Source organism: Crocodylus porosus, unplaced genomic scaffold (genome assembly GCF_001723895.1).
Source record: "Crocodylus porosus isolate Cpor-Errol unplaced genomic scaffold, CroPor_comp1, whole genome shotgun sequence".
NCBI lineage: Eukaryota > Metazoa > Chordata > Crocodylia > Crocodylidae > Crocodylus > Crocodylus porosus.
The window spans coordinates 13,783,600-13,805,327 of record NW_017728924.1 but is presented as its reverse complement, the minus strand read 5'-3'; the positions used below and the strand labels follow the sequence as shown (position 1 = coordinate 13,805,327).

Sequence of the window (21,728 nt, the reverse complement as noted above, 5' to 3'; positions counted from 1 at the left end):
GGAGTGCTGATCAGCTGATAAGTGCTCACAGCTACAGGAGTGCACTGGAGTCTGGACGATTGATAAGCTCCCACAACTGGAACTGTCGGTCAGTGGACTGGACACCCTGGTTGCTCTTTCCCAGTACAGGGGAAGCCCAGGATCATGATTCCAGGCTCTACCTGCACTGGCAATACAATAGGGATCTAATCCCATATCTCACAATTGTGCATCCTGCCATGCATGTGTTGCATAGAAGGTGGTGTGATTGTTAGGTTCTTGGGTTAGATCCCATCACGCCTTGAGCTAAACATTTGACAGCACCCTAAGGTGCATCTCTACCCTGCCTTTTGCTTGATTAAGGTCACAGAAGAGGCAGGGCTAGGAATACAGCCCTGATCTTACAGCCCCAGGTTTTAAGCAATCACAAGATCATCTTTTCCTGTCTTTGCCGAATAAGAGCTCATGCACCTGTCTAATTGATCAGGTATATGGAGGCTGTCATGCAGTGGGATAGACTTCCCAACTGTGCCTGATACACGTTTACCAGGAGACTCTAAAATAGGATGCTACAGTCAGTATTAATTAGGTTGGTCTCTCTCTGTGTGGGGGAATGATAAAGAATAGTGTTGTTTGGGGGATATGAGTTTATTAGAACTGTATCAAAAACTAGAATTCTCTTTCCTGAAAAATGTTGAGATTTTAAAATCTGTTTTTGTTCCAATGTGGAATAAGACCTTTTGAAACTTCATGAAAAAGAATGATAGCGGAAGAGACCCCAGTGCCAGTGGTTAAGGCAATCACCTGGCATGTGGAAGACCCATGTCCAAATCCCTTTTCTAAATCAGGTAAATTGCATCCCAGGTGACTGTCTTAGCTGTTGGGCTATCATTGACTCCTGTGGGATGTTCGTTTCTGTCTTTTAGTTCTGAGCAAAAAATTCATCTCAAATCTGAGAAGTCATCCTGAGGAATTGGCATTTTCATTTCATCATAACTTTTCCAGTCCACGTTAGAGTTCAAAGACCCTGGGTCAAGTCCTGTGATTAATCCCAGTAAAGGCAATGGAGGAGAAACTTGCATCAGTAGATCTAAGAGGGAGTCACAGTTTGGCTTAGCGTATGATTGGTATTAGGGCTTCTTCAGTGTCTTCAAGATATTTCTCATTTAGGTGTTGCTCTGTTGCCTACTAGTTTAGGTTTGTTACACAGTTCTGTGTATTTGCAAGGCAGACTTTTATATATGCTCCAATTACACGGTGAGTTTTCACTGCATATGCTGCACATGTAGTGTAGATAATGTGTTCATGACGCACATGATGCTATTTTCCAGTTGCAAAAGGAGCTTCCTTTTTGTGCCACATTCAGCTTCCCCAAGATATCTCACTTCATCTTCCTGGCTTGCAATTACTCATTACTCACATTATTTATTTTGAGTGATACAGAGAACCATGCCTCTATGGACATTGGCTAATTATATTCATTTCTTGATTTCATTCAATCTTATTACCTCAAAAGAAAATTGATTTAACTTGCATATTTCATAAGCAGTATTTTCTAACACAGGGGTGGGCAAAATGTGACCCATGGGCCGGATGTGGCCTGCCAGGCCATTCTATCTGGTCTGCAGGTCAGCCCCTAAAAAATTTAGAAAATTAATATTTATCTGCCCCCATCTGCCTGTCATGTGGGCCTCGATGGCTTGCCAAAGCTCAGTAAGCGGCCCTCTGCCCAAAATAATTGCCCGCCCCTGTTAACTTGTCTCCATCACTAAATTTAACAAGACCACCCAAGACTCGCTTTTATTATGATACTTGCAGGTTGCTGCCAACTGGTAATTATTAGCTAGTGACAATTCGAGGTTAACAGTGTTCATCATATTTACTTACAAGCAACGTTTCTAACTAATGCATTCAAATTATTCTAGGCCATGTTAACAAACATGTTTCTAATTTGTGTTTCTTCCTGCTAATACTACCCTCCAGCTCCTGCCTACATTCCTTCAGGTAGTGCATCTAGTCATATGTTGGATTGTGAAATCTTCATGGCAGGGGTGGTCACTTACTTTGTGTTTGGACCACACCTAGCACAATGGGACTGTGGTCCTTTTTGGAGTGTCTGGGTGCTACTGTATGAGAGTAGCGAGGGGGAGCAAGGCGTAGACAAACAGAGGAGTGCTGAAAATAGCTGTTACTTTAAGCCAGTATATTAAGCTGTGCCAGGCAGTAGTATTAATTTAGTAACGGATCCAGCAGCTGTTTTCAAACAGATTCCTTAAGTACTTGATCTTGGTATTTGACCAGGAAGAGAACAGTGTGCAGCTGTATAGATCATGTGACTCTGACTGCCATGGCCTCACCTGTTGCACTGCCTTTATTTAGATTTTACATTTATTTCAAGAGAGGCAGATGTTTGGATGGTTTGCTTTACTGGGTGCTAGATATGTGCTTGTATGTGATCTAATTCACCATACAAATCCTATCCTCTTACCTAATATCATCAATAATCTGTTTTTGAAAAGTGCAAAGTGAATGTGCATTAATCAATATTTAAATTACTGTTTTGCATATCAGTCACTAAATCATCCTTTTTAATAACAAAAATTCCTTCTGGTTTAGGAAAGGCATTTAGTAGTAGAGCAGATTTCATCATGTTTTTTTCCAGTTGGCTAGTCAGTGCGAGGGGATAATATGGGACTTTACTTTCAGCACAAACGATAAAAAAGCCATAATTATTTCAAAAGTCTTTTCCAGAATTTAGAATGGATTGACCATTCCCTCTGCAGTTTATTCACTTTTCTGAATATATTGAGTGCTCATACAGATTTCAAGAAAAATAGAAGTACTATACAGTTATGTTTTATTTGAAAAGAACAAAAATGTAGATTCAGTATGGAATTTTCTAGGAAGGAATTTTACTTTTCAAAATGCATAATGTGAAATCTGGACACTATGATAACTAGGACATGCCAAAGGCAGTCAAACCAGAGTTCCTTTTTATCACAATACTCTTTGATTATGATCATTATAGCAACTGGTAGCAACACTGTGGTTAAGATTGAGTTGGCATTTCTGTCTCATTGGGCTGCAACTCAGTGTTCAAGCTGTCAGCCCAGATGCAGTTTAAAAAAAAATTAATACAAAAATGGTTTCAATCCATTGAGGCATCTTAGAGTTGAATTTTAAAGGGTAGATGTTAACCTGTTCCAGAATGTATTTTCTTTTACCGAGTAGGAAGTCTCTGGGTGATAAGAACTTTAATGATTTACAGGAATATATTCCTTTAAATATGCTGTAGTAAACTAATCATTTTTTTTTTTTTTTTTACTTGTAGCATGACAAAATTATTCAAAGAGATAAAAAAGATCTGGTTCACTGGCACAGGTGCAAAATGTAAATAGCTAGCACCAAAAATACATTTTTACAAAATCTAATTTGAAATGTTATCTTAAAAGTTCTTTTGTTTGTTCTGAATGTCCATATAAAATGCGGTAAATTAATGTAGTGACTTGCAGCTGTAGATCCCTAAGCATAACTCATCATGCTAGTACAAGAGATCAAGAAATGAAACTCCAGCTGAGTTTCACTAACCTGATTAAAATGTAAAAAGTAAACAAATGGCATAAAATGGTGACAGGTAGATAACATCTCTCCAGTCCCCAGGCATTCAAAAATCATAAGATTGGCTTAAAAATTATGAGATTTTTTTTTAAACATTTGGGGATCTTTTGTATTTGTCTTCTGGTTTTGAGGCTTTAAGTTATGCTTGCATCACAATTTCAAGCTTTTCTTTGCAACCTAGCGAGTGAGACACAAGTACTTTTGTTTTGAATGAGATTCTCATGTAATTGCTTGAATCGAAGAGCTGGTGTTTTAAGGGAAACACCAAATAGCATAAGATTTACAATAAGATTGGGAACTGGCAACACTAAAATTAGATACTTTAAAATCTTTCACTTCTAATGGTTGTTAGATTGTTAAAAGAGGTAAAAAAAATTGAAGTACTCTGTGTATTTCAAATGGGAAGCATCCCTTTAAATCCAAGTATAAATTCAACAGTACTTCACCTCTCACACAACCATAACTGACGAATGAGAATAACAAGGTCCTTTTTTTTCTCAGGCTACACAAAGAACACATAACAGAGATACACTAATGAAATATTAGCAAATCAGTGCAATGGAGAGCAACAGTTAGCAAGAAGAGAGATCTGCTCTAATAGGCAGGGGTGCAATAGCAGTAACCTGACACCACGGAGCCAATTCAACTCAAAGATCTAGTCACTATGGAGAGGAAAAATGATTTGCTTCAGAGAGGGGAAGAAGGCCCTTCGGTACATTGGAGTTATTTTTAGGAGTTGCACCTTGTGTGACACTTGTATTCAGGAAAGTGTGGCAGTGTATAATAGGCAAAGAGATTGTACAGGAAAACATGCATCATTTACCTTGGAATGAAGTGGTTTAATCCTGAAAAAGCTCTATGTGCAAGTCAATGGGAGGTGAGGGCATTCATCACCTGACAGGCTGAGACCCATAATGAGACTACTCACCTGCATGGCTCTTCCCAGGACCAGCCTCATGCATGTAAATCTCCTACTTATCAGTGGGGTAATGGACCGGTCCATTTCTGCAATAAACCAAATTGGCTTAGACTATTAGCATCCGAAATGAAGGGGAGGTAGCTATCCATAATCTGCTCGGTACTTGTGTACTCTTTAACCTGAGAGGTTAATCAAAATTCACGGTGCTGTGAGAGGCAGAGGTTGATAATAGAGTTGATTATTTCATTGACATACTCCTGTTTGTTTACAGAGTCCCATTTCCTTAAATACAGGAGCTTTCAAACCAGAGATGATTTCAAACCTCACTGTTCCAAGTTTCATTCAGCTAGAATTAACCCAGGCTCCTTCTCTAGGTTTTCTTCAGTGTCATGCTTGCTCCTGGACTTTGTGCTTTTTTTCTTTGAGGGCTTTTGCTGCCTTTTTCACAGTACCCCTACCAAAAAATAATACTCCTTCCATAGGCTTTTGTTCTGAGCAGTGACATGTTCCTGTTTTGGATGGAGGTTCCTATTGTTTCAGCTGGCTGGTTCCACAGAAGATCTTAATGGGTTCTTACAACTCACTTAACTTCAGGGCAGCAGGTATAAACTCATAACAATACCCTGTCTCAGCTTCCCCCACCCTTCCAGTGGAGCCTATGATAATAACACTTTAAGCAACCTGTCCTAAATAAAAAAAGAAAATAATAATTTATCAAAGTAGAGGCAATATTATCTTAACTATTAAGCGTCTTTCTTTCATAGTTTCACATCACCAACTCAAAACAATTTTACTTTCAAGCAAGTCCCTCCAGAATCTCCTGTTCTGTGACTGATTTTCATTTTTTGAAACGAAAACATCATCATTTTACAAGAAGAAAGCAAAATTCAACACACAGAAACCTGAAGACTGACACCCTTGCTCCTGCCTTTTGTTTTCAAGCTCAATTTGCATGTTCACAGAGCACCGAGCTGCCTCAACACGAGGAATTCCTTGCCCAGGAGAGCAGTCCATCACCCCATCCTCTTGCGAAATATGAAATAACATAACCAGAAGGAAACATAATTCAACATCCTGCTTGCCATCAGTCAACTTTGAGGTAAATAGACTGCTCTAACTTTTATCTGAACCTAATTGGCACAAAATGAACCTTTCCAACCAGGAGATCTTACAACACCTTCCGCTGTCCTGTGAAATACGAATTTTTATTTCAGAGATATTAGGGCTGGAAGGGACCTCGCAAGATTACCAGGTCCAGACCCCAGGTCAAGGGGCAGGAAGTGAACTGGGGTCAAATGATTCAAGCAAAATAGGCTTCCAAGTGTTTCTTGAAAGTGTAGGTGCTTGCACCATCTCTGGGGGGAGTCTACTCCAGGCCCTGGGTACTCGGACACTACAGAAGTTTTTCCTTATGTCCAGCCTAAAATGGTCTTCCAGGAGTTTGTAACCACTGGACTGTGTTTTCCCTTGGGGTGCCTTGGTGAACAGACATTCTCCCAGTTCCTGATATATACCCCTTATGTACTTGTAGGCTGCCACCAAGTCACTCCTGAGCCTGCACTTCTCCAGGATGAAGAGTCCCATGCCTCTCAACCTCTCCTTATAAGTCCTGCTCTCTTATCCTCTAATCATGCATGTGGCTCTCCTCCGGACTCTCTCAGGCTTCTCCCCTTTGCCACGCTTCCCTGTAATCTAACCCAATTTCACTCCTTTGGTGCCAATCTCTGCTTGTAGGGAAGCGTACTGCTCCTCCACATAGAGAGCTACACCCCCGCGCTTCCTTGCAACACCATCTCTCCTGTACAAGGTATAGCCATCTATACCTGTGGTCCAGTCATAGGTGGATTCCCACCAGATCTCCGTTATCCCTGTAAGATCATACTCATTTTTGTTTAGCAGAAGCACTAGTTCCTCCTGTTCGTTCTTCAGGCTTCTGGCATTTGTGTACAGGCAAGCGAGCCTGCCATCAGAAGCCCTAGAAGAGTCTCATCCCTGGGCTGGGGTAGGAATGAATTCCCTTGTGCTGCCTGACCTGCTGATTCTGCGGTGGATGCTTGGTGGGTTTGCACTGGTGGTTGTCTGCCCATCCCCAGGCGAACTTAGTTTAAAGCCCTGTCAAGCAAGACAGGCATTCTGGCTGAGAAGAGCTTCTTCCCCATTGGAGTGAGGTGGAGGCTGTCACTTTCCAACAGAACGCTGCCTCTCCCTCTGAAATGCAGACTGTGGTCGAAGAAGCCAGAGCCTTTGCAATGGCACTAATGCTACAGTCTTTGTTTACTTCATCAGTTCATCTCTCCCTCCTGTGCCCATGACCCATAACCAGAAGGATCAAGGAAAAAGCTACCTGTGCCCCCAACCCTTTGAGCCCCACCCCCAGAGTCCTGTAGTCACTCATAACCCGGCTGGAATTGCTCTAAGCCGTGTCATTTGTGCCCACGTGGCTAAGGAACATGGAGTTGTTGTCAGAGGACCCGACAAGTTTCTTTATGTAGGGCACCTACATTCCAGATAAGGGCCCCTGGGAGACAGCAGAGCTCATGGGCCAAGGGGTCAGGATGGCAAATCACTCCTGTCCCAGTGGTGACACACAGGGGTGCATGGGGGTGCACATGCACCCCCTGAGAGTGCTGTTGCACCCCCTGATGGCACCGTTCCAAGGCGGGGGAGCAGGCGAGAGTGCTGGTGTCCCCCCTGAGAGCACTGGCCAGGAAGTGCACCAGGAGAAGCAGTCCCCTTGCAGCCAATCCCTGTTGCCCGCTTTTGACAGCAGCGTCCCTGGCTGGGGACAACTCCCCACTACTTTTAAAGCACTGATCAACTTTCTTCCATTGATGGCAGTTGACCAGGATTCCATGCATCCCAGACTTATTTGGGGTGGGAGGTGGGTAGGTGAGTAGAGGATTTGGACCCTGTGTCTTTATGCATGAGAGCTAGGGGCTCCAGAGGGATGCCAGAGGACTCTACTCCAGTCAATGGAAGGAGACTGACCGGCTCTTTAAAAGCATTGGAGAGCGGCCCGCCTGAGCCTCCGGCCCCCAAGGCAACAAAAACAGGGGTCCAGGCAGCTCCCCCAGCCCTACACAGACACTCCCAATCACTTGCCACCAGAGTTCAGTGAGGTGCAGGAATGGGTCTTTATTGAACTCAACATTAGTGAGAAAAGGAAGCACAAAATTGCAATGGCCTGGGTACTCACTACAACCCCCCTGGTAGTAGTTTGACGGCACTGCAATGCCTAAAAAGTGGGTGTTCTACTTGGGACCCGTAGCAGTGTGCCTGTGGATAACTGTGACTTAAGACAGTTGTGTCACTCACTGATTGGGAAACAATCAGCGACATTCTTGGAACAGTTCAAGTGTTGTGTCTGTCGGTACACTTTAGGTTTAGTTCTGGCACTCTACTGTATTCACTACATCACTTTGATGTAAGTACTGTATATGGTTTCTCCCAAGATTTATTCAGTTTAGGGCTACTAACCTACAATTATGGAACCAGACCAGTTCTCATCTCTGAGAAAAGTCCCCATATGACCTTACATCATAGAGTCTCTTCATTTTTTCTCAGAGGTCGTCTTTGAATTTTCCACGGCAAAAGTATAAACCACCTTGGTTTTGAAACATAGGGTTTCTACACAATCCAAATGGCCTAAATTCCACTGGTCCTCTTCAGGAACTCTATACAAGAGGCTTACACCAGCAACCTTAGCTCATGTTCAAGCACAAGTAGTGCCTGACTGTGCTTTGGTGTCAAGTCATCTACCTTCCTATAAGCTGCTGAAAGGAATAGGATATGCTGGTCAAGTCCCTTTGCTGTTGATAAAAGCAGTCAGCTGAACTCCAAGCATATAACCAGCCTGTGCCCCTATCCAGAAAGGGCTAGAGACAGACATTCAGAAAGCCAGAGCCTAAATTGATTCAATCTTTGCAGTTTAGTTTAACCTGCGTAAATTGAATCAATTTACAAGTTAACAGACATTCCCTTTTCACTCAGGAAGTGCAGGCACATGCCTGCAGTGGCTCAGGCCAGAAGCCAGGGACTGATAGAGCAGCCCTTGGCTGCAGGGAAGCTGTGCTAGAGGCAGCGTGGCCCGCCCCAGTGGTGGCTTCAAGTGCAGTGGCTAGGGATGGGATTTAATTCCCCGCTCCCTGTCCCACCAGCACAGACCCAAGCCGGGTTCCATCTGGCACTCCCCCCTCGCTGCAGCAGGGGCAGGGCATGGCCAGATGCCAGCCAGCATGGCCCCCTGAGGCAGAGGGGGCAGGAAGTTGGTTTATTCCCCCTTCCATCTCCTCTACCCCCGGGCAACCGCAGCAGGGGTCAGCCAGCCTTCACTGCCACCTGATTACTCCCTGCACGGGGCAAGTGGTGGGATAAGACCCCTCCCTGGCCCTTCCACTAGACACCGGAGGGAGGGAGGAAGGAAATAACCCTGCTCTCTGCACCCGCACCTAAGGGGGCCATGCTGTTTTCCTGGGGAGAACAAGCCTGTTCCCAGCGACGGGCTGCACTGCAGATGGGAGCAGAGTAGGGCAGTCAGAGCTGCTACAAGCTGTGTGGGGCAAGTAGAGGTGTGCTGGGGGATGGGTGCTTGGATGGCTATGGTCACCCCTCTGAGCCCCAGTGCTGCTACTTGTCCTATGCAGTCTGTGGCAGCTCTGACCACCCTGCCCTGCTCCTGCCCACAGCACAGCTCCCCCCACCAGGAAGAGGCTTGCGCTACCTGGGAAGCTATGAGAGGGCTACTGCTCCTGTCAGGGTCCCTGCCCCCTCGCTACTCCAGCCAGAGGCCTGCTGACATGGCCTTCTTAGGTGATGGGGCAGGGAGGGGGGAGTGGCAAGTGGCTAGATGTGGAGCGGGGTCTGTGCAGGCCTGCTGTTGCCCCATCTCGGCCCTGCTCCTGTGAGCCAGTGGGGTGGGGTGGTGGCACACTGACCCTGCCCAGCCCCGCGTACCTCCTGGGACCTTTCAAAGTACCCCTGGGGTAGGTGTACCCCAGTTGACAACCTCTGACTTAAGCCATTGTTGGAGCAAGCAGAGAAATGCCTGGCAGGTCTGTGATGGTGGGACAGGGGAGAGAGGGGGGGAATAAACCTCTTCCCTGCCCCCTTTGCCTTAGGGGGGGCCGGCATTTGGCCATGCACCCACCCTTGCCTGTCCCTGCTCCTACTTGGGAGCAGAGGGGCAGGGCCAGCTCTGCCCTGCCAGAGCAGAGATATACAACCCTGCCCAGGGTGCAGAGCATGCTGGGATGCTGGGGGACTCAGGTTTAACTTAAATCAGGCAGGAGTCTGGGACAGAAGTTCCATAACCAGTTGGAGATCAATCAGTTAAGTGTGGGACTACATTCAACCAGGTTTATCTCAAACTGGTTTCAGCCATTTTGAAACTGGTTTATATGCACTGAACTTCTGTTCTGTTACCAGTTTAAACTGGTTTATGATCACTTAAACTGGTTTACATGTAATGAATGTCCCTAGCCCTGGTGTGCAGGGGTGGCGTGGGTTTTGTTGATCCCTAAAAATGCTTATTCGTAATGTCTGCCTGGACACCACATCTGGTGAAAGTTTTGTTTACGTGCTCTTCTACTGCTGTTAATGCACTTTGGTTTCTGACTGCAGTCATTTCAAGCAATGCTGTGAGCTGCTAGCAAATGTTGCATGCTAGTCTCGCACTCAGGCAGAGTCCCAAGCACATCAATAGTAATGAGCTCCACTAGTGACCCCACAAGCTACTGTTGCCTGGGGCTTTTCCTGCCTTACTAAGGGTCCTTTGCAATGTTAGCATCATCTTCCTGCAGAAGTTTTCTTTATCACAGCTGCCTTTTACCTAATAGAACTTTTTTCTGGGAGCTGAATTGAGTGTTGCAACCTCAGAACAACAGTTTTAGAAATGTAACATGCTCTGAGAAGTGAGAACCTCCTTTTTTCAGAATCTGTTTTACCACAGCTTGGACCCAGATACCTGTACTCATCACCCAGTGTCTTTTTCCTCCTGTCTTATACAAGACTTCAAGCTCCAAGCTTTCTCTATGTGACCTGAAGCTTTAATTGTGGCATTCTGCTGGGATACTACATTTTAATGTGACTGCATTTACCAACTGGTTTTTCAGGTCACATTATTCTGGTATCTGGCTACTCCAGAGGGAGGAAGGCAGCCAGAGCTGGAGCTTGTGATGCAGCTGCAACCTGTAGGTGCTACTCAGGGGCAGGGGTGCAGTGGTGGGTGGCTGATGGGCTCAGGCCCTGCTGGTGCCTCCAAGCCCCTGCCCATGGTGCTAGTCGGAGCTGTTACAGCCATGGGGGCTGCTGCGGCTCCATAACAGCCCTGCCTGGTTTAAACCAGTTTCTGATCACTTTAAACCAGTTTATGTGCAACTTCTGTCCCTAGCCTCAGTCACTCCAGAGAGGGAGGAAAAGAAAAGAAAAAAAAAGAGTGAGAAAAAAATCATACACACACCACAGGGGGAAAAAAGGAAAAAAACCCCCCACCTAAACACACATCAGGCACTTGGCAAACACTGTAGCACCAATCAGCCACCTTAAGACTAAGTACAGACAGTCAAAAAGCCCAAAGCTGAATCAATTCAATCTTTGCAGTTTACTCTAAGCTGCGTAGATTGAACCGATAAGCAAGTGAACAGACATTCACTTTTCATAGATTTCATAGACATCAGGGCTGGAAGGGACCTTGGAAGATCATCGAGTCCAGCCCCCTGCCCCAGGGGCAGGAAGTCAGCAGGGAACATAGGATCCCAGCAAGATAAACATCCAAATGTCTCCTGAAGGTGTTCAAAGTAGGTGCTTGAACCACCTCTGGCGGCAGTCTATTCCAAACCTTGGGGGCTCGGATAGTAAAGAAGTTCCTCCTTATGTCCAGCCAGAAATGGTCATGGAGGAGTTTGTGACTTGATTCTGGAAATGTAGCCACGTGCCTGCAGTGGCAAAAGCTGGGGAGGCTCTAGAGCAGTGTTTCTCAACCTTTCAAGTAGCAAGTACCCCTAACTTCTGAAAATTTTAATAAGTACCCCAACACTCAGTTTGCCAGGGGATTGTATTTTTACAGACTAATGTGTGCTATATGTGGGGAAAAGGGCTGCATATGTAAGGCTGTGATATGACAAAGTCTGATCTGGTGTGGGTGAGGTTGCTACCTTTTACACCATGGGTGCTCAAGAATGTACCTGGGCTAGAGGTGATGTTGGCCAAAGCTCGGAGGGCTGAACCCTGTGTTGCACAAAGTGTGGCATGCCAAATTATTGCTGGGGACTTTGAAGCGCCGTGCAATGCATGGCATGCCAAATTTTTTGCAGTAGTTTTGAGAGGAGGAAGGAGTGAGAAAGAGGGGAAAAGAGAGGGAGGGGGAGAGAGCGGAAAAGAGGGAGGGGGAGAGACAAGGATAATAGGGCAAGAGAGAGTGAGACTGGGAAGGGAGGAGAGAGAGAGGGGACAGGTAGCAACTGTAATTGTGGTGCAGGCAGGTGGTGTTGGCTGCTTCCAGGGCTGCTGCAGCAGGGTTTGGGATGATGGGAAGAAGCAGAGGCCCACGGCATGTTGAGGTAAGTCTGTAGGACAGTGGTTGGCAAACCCCAGAGCATGTGTGCCGATCATGGCACGTGAGGCCATTTTGCTCAGCACGGTAAGTCTGTAGGGTAAGGGTCAGCAACCCCTAGAACACGTGTGCCAAGCATGGCATGTGAGGCCATTTTGCTCAGCATGCCACCGCCAGCCCAGGCTCTAGGCAGGTAGTGCCAGCCATGGAGCCCGGGCTGTAGCCATTCCCATGCTGTTTGAAAATCTGGGTTGAATCCATCAAGTAGTTTTGGCTGGAAAAGAAAATGCCAGGGCTGTCAAAATGTCAGAATTGGTGGTGGGGGTGATGGCGGCAGTGTCCCCATTTTTATTTTGTAGCTCAGTGGTTAGGACAGTTGCCCAGGATCTGGGGGACCTGGACTTAGTTCTTTCTGCCTCAGAAGATCTGAACCCAGGAGAATGCCCGAGCCGTGAAGCTAAAGGGCACTCTGGGTGTGGTGGGCTGCTTTCAGTCACTTCAGGTGATGCTGGTTCCGCTTGGAGTAAATGAACAGTCATCCCAGCTTTGGGTTTCTGTTCACAAGATATAACTGCTTGTCACCCAAACAAATGCTTTTTTCAAGATTCAGCTTGTATCTGCATTTGAACATGTGGAGGCCACAGGGCAAAGCCCATGGTAATTTGATTTGTACCTGCCATCAGGTAGATTGATGCAGAAGGATGAAGACTACTACCCACTAGTCAAACATGGGTACCTCAAAAATGGCTGGTTTTCTGAAAATGTACCCAGGATTTTGAAAACATAAAGAATTATCAAAGTGCTGCACATGACTGTTATTGAATCGGAGCATCCCACAGCAGAAAACCGTATCCAGTATCCCAGCTCTGGTATCCAGACCCAGGCGGATATGATGAAGAGTCCATAACTCGGCATCTCCTTGCTTTTCTCCGTTTTGGTCTCTGCACCAATGTTATTTTAATATAGTTACATGGCTTGATTTACCATGATTAGCAAAGCAATTTACAGTGCTTTCTTCAAAATTGCCAATCAGTTTTAGCTCAGAATAAATGAAAACCCCACATAAGCAGTGGGTACTGTCCAAACACAAAAGAAAAAGTGAAACTGTTCCGAAAATCTGAAGTAAAACTTGAACTGTTTGTTCAATATTTGCACAAAGTGCAACAGCAGCCTTAAAGTCCCCCAAGCCTCTGCTGCCCAGGCCTTTTAACTGATGACAGGCAAAGAAGAATGCAAGCCTGAAAGGTAGTATGAAAAGACCAAGGTGCTGTATGGATTTTGCTAAGTCTCCTGAAATACCCTGATTCTGCATGAGTTACTGGGTGAATGCTGCTGCTGAAAAAGCTTGCAAAAGCTCACCTGGTGGGAAAGCTTAATTAAAAATAGAGCTTTGTGAGCTTTCCCTGCCCCTTCATTGCAGGTGCCTTGTTCAGCTGCCATGGTACTTAGAGGTATCTTCTTTTATACCTCTTTCTTCCCAGCAGAGGCAGAGCTGGCCATAAATATTGAAAGGGAACATCTTGCTTGTTTTTTATGCTTTAAATGTGTATGCTAGCCATAAGGAAACAATTGCTTGGAGTTTAAGAGCTGACTTTTTGTCCACATTTTCCCAGTTACTTGCCTCTGTGGGAGCAGCTCTAGCTCTTAGCTATGCGGTAGTGCATATAAGCCACACCTCTGGTGGGCTTACACTATATGAGGCTTGGAGTGTAGGGCTTGATTTTCCTGACATTGGGCCTTTTGTGTTTTCATTTATACACATGCAAAGTGAGTGTAAAGTCCTACTTTGTCACTGGAGTGAATAGAGAATTTAGGTTTGGTGGCACTTTGTGCTCACAGGTGTAAATAATAATGTGAAAGCACAGGAAGATGGATTCCCCGAATTCTTTCATCTCTCTGTCAAATGGTTCCTTGTCTTGAAACTAGTGATCTGCTGCTAGCCTGCCAAAAATGTAGCAGAGGCTCTCACAAAAAAAATTCCTCTGATAAATTTCCCTATACAACAAAGCCTGATACACCCAAGATAATTGGGAGGGTAAATCAGGACAGGTTGGGAAAGTCTCCTGAAGTGAAAAAAAGGTGAGGCAGTATTGTATCTGTATTGTGTTTATAAAATGTCTGCTACCTATTTGCAATAGTTGTCTGAGTCCCTGTACATGTTTCATTATAGCAGATATCCTCCAATTCACAGCCTTCATCTAAGAGTCAGATTCCTTCTTCCATAATGCACATTTTACACAGACCTTTGAAGGTATGCTACAGGGAAAAAATCTGGCATGACTGTAGCTCCAGCATGCTCTCTGTTGGAAGATCACTAATGCGCAGCAGTCACTGGCTGGAATCAGCCTTATTGGTCTGCATGTCATGATTACTTTGGCTTTGAAGCACAGGCCCATTTTCCTTAGCGAACATGCAGTCTGCCTAGTTAGAATCATCCTGAAATTCCAGCAGAATGAGCTCTCTTGCAAATGATGATCCCCTCTTATTTTTTCAAGGGAAAAGACATATAACCTTGAATTCATAATTAGTTGGATGATTAATAGATCGCTTGTGTTGGATTCCATCTCTATAGAATCCTTTATGATCTAGGGCTCATAAAGGATTCTAAGGATCCTATATTGCAGGGAAATTCCTTCTGCAGTAAGAGGGGGTTTTGACTATTTTAAAAGGCATCTTTCAGCCTTTTAAGCACTCCCTATGCTTGTGTCAGTGCTGCTAATTTACCCGCAACACTTTCCTAAATGCAGTGCAAAGTCTCCTTGAGAAATTGGGAATATTTTCTTTGGTGACCTTATAGAAAGCTCAAGAGAGACAAATTAGTTTGTTCTCAGACAACGTACAAAATCTTGCTTTGCAAAAAGCCAGATACTGAGAAGGGGGAAATGACTTGCAAGCTACAGGCAAGCAGTGACGAGGTGATAAAGCAAAGGACCCCACATGTCTGGCACAGACATGCTTTATCTCTCCACTGCATCATTTCTTGCTCTGCACCAATATTGCGTGCATGGCTCTAGATATGTATTTTTATATTTACTGAGGAATTGATTCTTTGGCTGTCTTAAGTGAACAGAGCTGTGATGTATTAACTAGTGTCAGGCATGGAACATATATCAATTTATCTTTGCTGTGATGCTGCCTGTAGTATTTTCCTCTCTGTTCTCCAAGTATTGTTAGTGCTGTAGGCAGAACCAGAGCCCTTCTGATGAAACAATTACAGCTGTGCTACTCAATATGCAAAGACTAATACCTCCAGCAAAAGCTGATAAATATCTGTATTTATGATTTTTCCCCCTCAGTGTTGCTTTATGCAGGGAGAGTGGTGAAATGTATTGACTTCCTCTTAGTTTGAAAAAGTTTAATCAAACAAAAAATAATTGATGCTGAATGGCAGTCAGTGGGGGAGAAAATAGATATAGGACCAGCAAAGTGTCAGTGTGAACTAGTTATGTGTGAAGCCACATGAGGTACTGATGATATAATTATAAGGGGACTATGCTAAGGCTGTTTGCCAGATCATTAAAGAACCTCCCACTCACCACCAACACAAAAGTGAAGGTGCTGTGCTAGCTAGGCATGCACATTAGGCAACTAATAGTGCTCTGCTTGGCTTAGTGTTTGACAGTGAGCAGTTCTGTCTGTACCTGCTGTGGCTCAGGAAAGATAAAGGGTTTAGTGCAATAAATGTCTTTCCCTTAGTTACGGAAATTGAAGGAGTCTAGATCCCAGGAAAGCCCACAAAAACGATGCCCACAGGAAAAAGCCTTGGTGTGCTCTAGTGATCTTGCAGCACGGTGATGAAGGATGAAGTTTTTGGACTAACTGCACTTGATTAGATTGGATATAAATTTGGCGGTGCTTGCATACGCACAGTGGGACTAGGGGAGATGGGGAAAGGTGAACCGTTTAATGCAGGGGTGGGCAAAGTCCAGCCCACAGGTCATATTGGGCCCATGGCAGACTCCATTTCCCAGTAGCCCCTGCCCACATGGCTGTGGCTGGTTTCCATGGAGACCCCAGGCATGGTGGTGGGGCCAGGGTTTCTATGGAGACTGGCCCCAGCAGCACTGGCAGGGTGCATAGCTGGGAGGGGAGCTGCTCCAAGGCCAGGATCTTGTGGCAGTGAGAACATGGTCCAGAGCCAGGGCAGAGGTGTGATGCACTGCCCGCATGCTGGGCTGGGCATACAGCGGATCACAGCTCTGCCCTGGCTCCAGACCATGATCTCACTGCTACAAGATCCCGGCCCCAGAGCAGCTCTCGGCCGAGCCGCGTGCCCCGCCAGTGCTGCCGGGGCCAGTCTCCATGGAAGCCTTGGCCCTGTACTGTCATGGTGCTGCTGTGCTACTGGGGTCTGCATGGAAATCAGCCTCAGGGATGCAGGCAGGGGCTGCTGGGAAATGGAGTTTGGCTACCTGCCAGATCCACCATTTTGCCCACCCCGGTCTAGTGGGTTGTGGGTCGTCATTCTGCTTAGTCCACTGTCTTGCTCTGTGTTTTTGGGCAGGTCACTTCACTTATTCCTGCCTTAGTTTTCTAGTCTATAATATATTGGTGATATTAATGCCTCTCTACTGCAAGAGGCAGAAGGGTAGATGTATAAAGCTCTGTTCATTAATGCAGGGCAAGCCTTTTGAGAGCCTCAGATCCAGTTGTTTACAGGCTCTGCAAGGGAGATGACTAATAATCAGCAGCATTCCTATGGATATGAATTAAAGGTGGCTGATGAGCAGGCCCTACCTTTGTAGACAAAGGAATCAGTGTCTAAAGCCAGGGCAGTTCTAGAGCATTTGGATATCATTTATGAGATCCAGGGGTGACTAATTCAATGCTCAGAAAAATGCTTCAGCCACAGTGTAACAACTCCGTGTGGTCTTTCAGTGATATCCAAGACTTAACTAAACATTGCTTCCCAGGGTGTTGGGGCAGCTGTCCAGATTTTTCCCTCTTAAATATTTGCATTCCACATTGTTACCTGGTTACAGATGGAGAACTAGACTGATATCTTACAGGCTGCAACCTCCTCTACTGCATGGCTTTGCCTTAAGAACGAGTCTTTAACCTCTGGCTGAACCAAAAGTATTTTAAAATAAAAATTAAGTGACAAATGTCCCTCCAATTGACACTTTACCCTAACTGGGAAATGGCCACAGTATATGGATTTGTGGATACAGTTTGGAAATGTTAAATAAATGAATCTCATAAGCAAATGTTGGCAGATTTATTAAACATGAACAGAACAGTGAAAGAAAACTAGCATGTGGCAAAAGCTGCCTTTTCAGCTTACTTGTGATTTTAGAAATGCAGGGAACTTTCCTAAGTGAATCTGCCAGCTTTGGTGTTGTGAAGGCAGATAAAACCCCCATACAAAATAATTTTTTGAAGACAGCATTAAGATTGCCTGTTTAAGCATCCAGAAATCAGGAAATGCTAGTGTTAACATGCTTGCACAACCTTAGCTCTGCCCCTCTGAGTCTGTATTTCAATACTACTTTCAATAAACAATCACATGCTATTTCTCAAATAAGGCATCATTTTTCTATATTATTAAATAAAAATGTGTGCGATCGTATATCTTCATTGACTCCGATTTTTTACAGGATATAAACATTTCTTTTCCCTGAGGTATGTATCTGGGTGATTTTTGCCAGCATCTGTTCATTCCCTTTTCAATCAGCAGCACAGTCATCTTCTGATGCAGTTCAGGGGTGACACTGTGTAGCTGCCTCATCTGTCAATTTTGGTGCCCTGACTATACCAGCTATTTGGTACTATTACTCTGTGTTGAAAGTATGTTTAGCCTGATGGAGATGGTGCATTTTCCACAAAATAGACTCTTGTGGTTTCTTTTTGTCTGGCATGTGCAAGAATGCAAACTGGTGCATGTATGTTTAAAGCAATAGGGGGGAAAATGGCATAAAATAGTATAATTTGAGAACTGCCACCTGACGGCCTAGTTAAAGACTGAATTAAATTGAATCCCAGTGGTAGCACATTTATACAAGTAGCTCTTGTGCCTTGTAGGAGTCACTGCAACTCAGATTTGTTTCAGTCCCCAAAAGAGGCTTATGAAGTTCTGTGACTGCGGGATTCTGGGGACACAAAACTGCAGCCCCTGGTAATTTTAGTTTCTGGTGAGTCAGAGGTCATGTTGATCTGCCTGGCTATGCTGAATTGCATGTTGTCTTGAGTCTTCTCATTCCATATCTCCTTAAGATGTGGGTTATCTGTGTTCTTGGCTTTTTAGGTTTCTAGCCATTTGGTGGGCAAAGTTGAGTAGCACCTGGTGTAAATAAAGTAAACACCATTGACAAGAATCAGGCAAACAGTAGAGCCACTTCCAAGGCATCTGTCTGGGGATTTTTCCCCATGCAGTAGGAAAGGATTTCTTTTAGGAGACTGGGCTAGGGAACAAGTCTCCGTCTCTTAACCACTGACAAAGGAAGCTGTTAGCTGTATTTACAGACAGGATACCAGTAGAGTATAGAAATCAAGTATCTTAGAACACTTAGGACAAACCAGTTTCAGAGAGCCTTAGAAATTAGGATAATAAGGTCATTCATCCCAGCTCTGCCTGGGAGTGGGTGTAGTGGCCCTTTGTGGCTCAGGGAGATCTTTGGAGTTCAGGCTAATCGCTGATTGCCCCAAATGCTCTCTGAAGATGAAACTCACTGTTCCTGTATCTTCCTGGGGAGCAACAGGGTTGAGAAGTTGCATTTGCTTAGCAGGGGGTCCTTATTACCTTTTCTGTTATCTTAGTGGGAGATGTTTAAGATGCTGACTGTGCCTGAGAAGGGAGGCTAGAGGTCCAGCCGAAATAGCAGGTAAGGGCATTAATCTATATTTTGGGCTGCTTGCTTTTCTTTGACTTTTTGCCACTTGATATCAGGAAAAGAAGCACCTGCCTTAGGACCTCACCTGTAGAGGGCTTTGTAATTCATGCTGTGGGTTCTGTGGTAATCCTAGATGGATACAGCATTTCAAGAAGGAAGCCAGTTGTTAGAAGAAACACAGAGGGTGTGTACACCCCACATGCAGTCAGGACTCATAGTAGAGATGATTTTTTATTAGATTTTTATTAGGCCAACAAGATTTTTGCAAAGAACTGTCTTTAATTGCAAGCTTTGGGGCACAAACACCCTTCATCAGGCATTGGAGAAAAGATTGTAAAGTACTCCTGGGTGGAAATGAAAGCTCATGTTTCATAGGATTTCCCAGAGGAGTCAATAGAGGGAAAACTCTTTTGGGCAGTCAGTTCATAGCTGGTATGAAGCCTCTCACCTCCTGTGAGGATCTGTGACTCTGCAAATTACCATGACGCAAAGGCAGAAGCAACTGTGACCACCTGAAACCTGAGATCCTGGCTTTGTTTCAAGGTAATTTGCATCATCACAGATCCTCACAGGAAGTGAGAGGCTCCATACCAGCTATGAACTGACTGCCCAGAGGAGCTTTCCCTCTGTTGACTCCTCTGGGAAATCCTATGAAATATGAACTTTCATTTCTACTCAGGAGAACTTTTACAATCTTTTCTCCAATGCCTGATGAAGGGTGTTTGTGCCCCAAAGCTTGCAATTAAAGACATTTTGTTTTGCAAAAATCTTGTTGGTCTAATCATCTCTACTACAAGTCCTGATTGCCTGTTCCTCTAGACCAATACCGCTACAACCTGGATACCTCCCCACATGCAGGGAGTGCAGTTGCCATGGCAAAAGTAGCTTTGGCACAAATCTGTGCTTCTGCTTTTTGTTGCTGTGCACACCCCTGCATGTGGGGTTGGTGTGAAGCAAATTATCTTGGGTGCAGTAGGGGAGGCTGGGGCCAGCACCCGTGCTGGCCCCAGCAGCCTTATCTGGAATCCTGGGGGCCTCCCGGGGCAGCAGTGGTGGCTACGCGGCAGCTCAGACCCTGGCCAGCAGTGGGAGCGTGGCTCTGGCCCACAGGCTCCCTTTCTGGCAGTTCATGCTGCTGCTGCAGGGTTTTTTTTCCACCAGGATCTCCTGGTGTCAAAAAAAACCCACCACACTGCAAATTATCAGTGTAGTGAATGCTTGCATGTGCACCGCCTGTGGTTTGCAGTACCTTAAACTCCATGTGTGTGCTCCTGGGGACACATCCAGAGCACCGGTGCATTACCCATTTTTACTGCAGCGAAACCTGGGAGCTCTTCAACTACAGTATTACTTTGTGGTATGTAAATATCTCAGAGACATTTGTGTGGTGTGTGAGTGTTGTTAAGTATGTAACATTTTCATTCAAAAGTTTCATAATGCTGACATGCAGTTAATTTCTTTGAAGCTTTTCTCTTTAAGGCCTAAATGTTCATATAAAACCCACTCTAGTACTTGCACTTTATTCACAGAAAATCAAATCTCCTGTGCTGTTTTCTTCCTCCTCTGTCCCTAAAAAGATTTCCCTCAGTTACTTTTCTTGCTGCCCTCAGTGTTTCCAGCAAATCCAAACAATTGAGGCTTCAGTAGGGAACCAGGTATTGGAATTGTGATATTGGTCTCATCCGGGGGCTGTTGAAGCTTCATTTATTCAGCTTTCAAGTAAAGCACCTGTAGCATAACAAGGGGAAGGGGACAAGAAAGGCATCAGTCTCTGGCACTGACTTAGGGGAGGCACTGGAATGATGCCCCCCATGCCCAGTGTCTGTGCTGCACCTGGAGCATCCCTGCCCTCTGGCCAGAGGAGCTGAGCTGGAGTAGCCATGTGCCACCTAGCCATAGGAGCTGGGTGCAGGGACATGGCAGGAGCAGCGGGGGGGTTTTGGAGTCCCAAGGCCTGGTGAGTCTGCCCTGTGCCTGGACACTGCAGAGCTATTCTAGCTCATCCCCTAGCGCTGAGTGATGCAGGGCTGCACCTGCTGTGTCCTGGCACCCAAATCCTAAAGCATGAGGCCTGCTGTGTCCTGGCACCCAAATCCCAAAGCATGAGGCTTCTCCAGCTGGGCTGGAAGGGTGCAGGGATGCTCCAGATGTGGTAAAGGAATGCTCATTGCCACTGCCCAAAGTGTTGCCTTGGCACCAGAAGGTATAGTCATGCCTCTGTAAAGCAGTGTTGCAACCTTAACTGGGGAGCAGCTATATGTGTACACATCTGTGCATGTCTATGAAGGAATGTTTATTTGTTTTTGCCCTATTTTTAGAGTTGAATTGATATCTTCAGCTACAGTTTCCATTTCCCAGTCAGTCCAGACCCCCAAAAGAATATTATACAGGCTGAATTTTTTCTGTCCATGGAAATCTGTGGCATTTGCACACCTTGAGCAAAGAGATATGCATCTAGCCATAGGCATACACGGCCTGATGCTGAATTACATGGCTGTCGCTGCTCTTTGTCTTCCTTCACTCACTCTTGGACATTGCAGAGACCAGCACTAGTGTCTGCCTGAAAACACTGAGCCAAATACCTCTCCTCCCATGGAAAATTTATCGGAGGGTTCCAAGGTCCCTTTCAACCCAAACATCTATGAATCTATGAATTTATCAGTAATGATCAGTCACTTGGAGGAACAAGGTTTGCCCTTTGTCAGACAGGCCCCGGGACCCATCAGTGAACCTGAAGGATTCCCAGGGGTCTACAGAGCAAGACTATTTGTGCAAGACCCTGTGCTCTGATCCTAGCTCTGGCTCCTGACAACTTCTTGCCCAGCTCTAGTCA

At 45.3% G+C, this 21,728-nt stretch overlaps 1 protein-coding gene across 1 annotated transcript in view; it reads left to right on the top strand.

Annotated features, from left to right (window-relative positions):
- Positions 1-21,728, top strand: part of KIAA2022 (KIAA2022 ortholog) — a 79,152-nt gene that overhangs the window by 28,853 nt on the left and 28,571 nt on the right. The gene's annotated exons all lie outside the window — the stretch shown is intronic.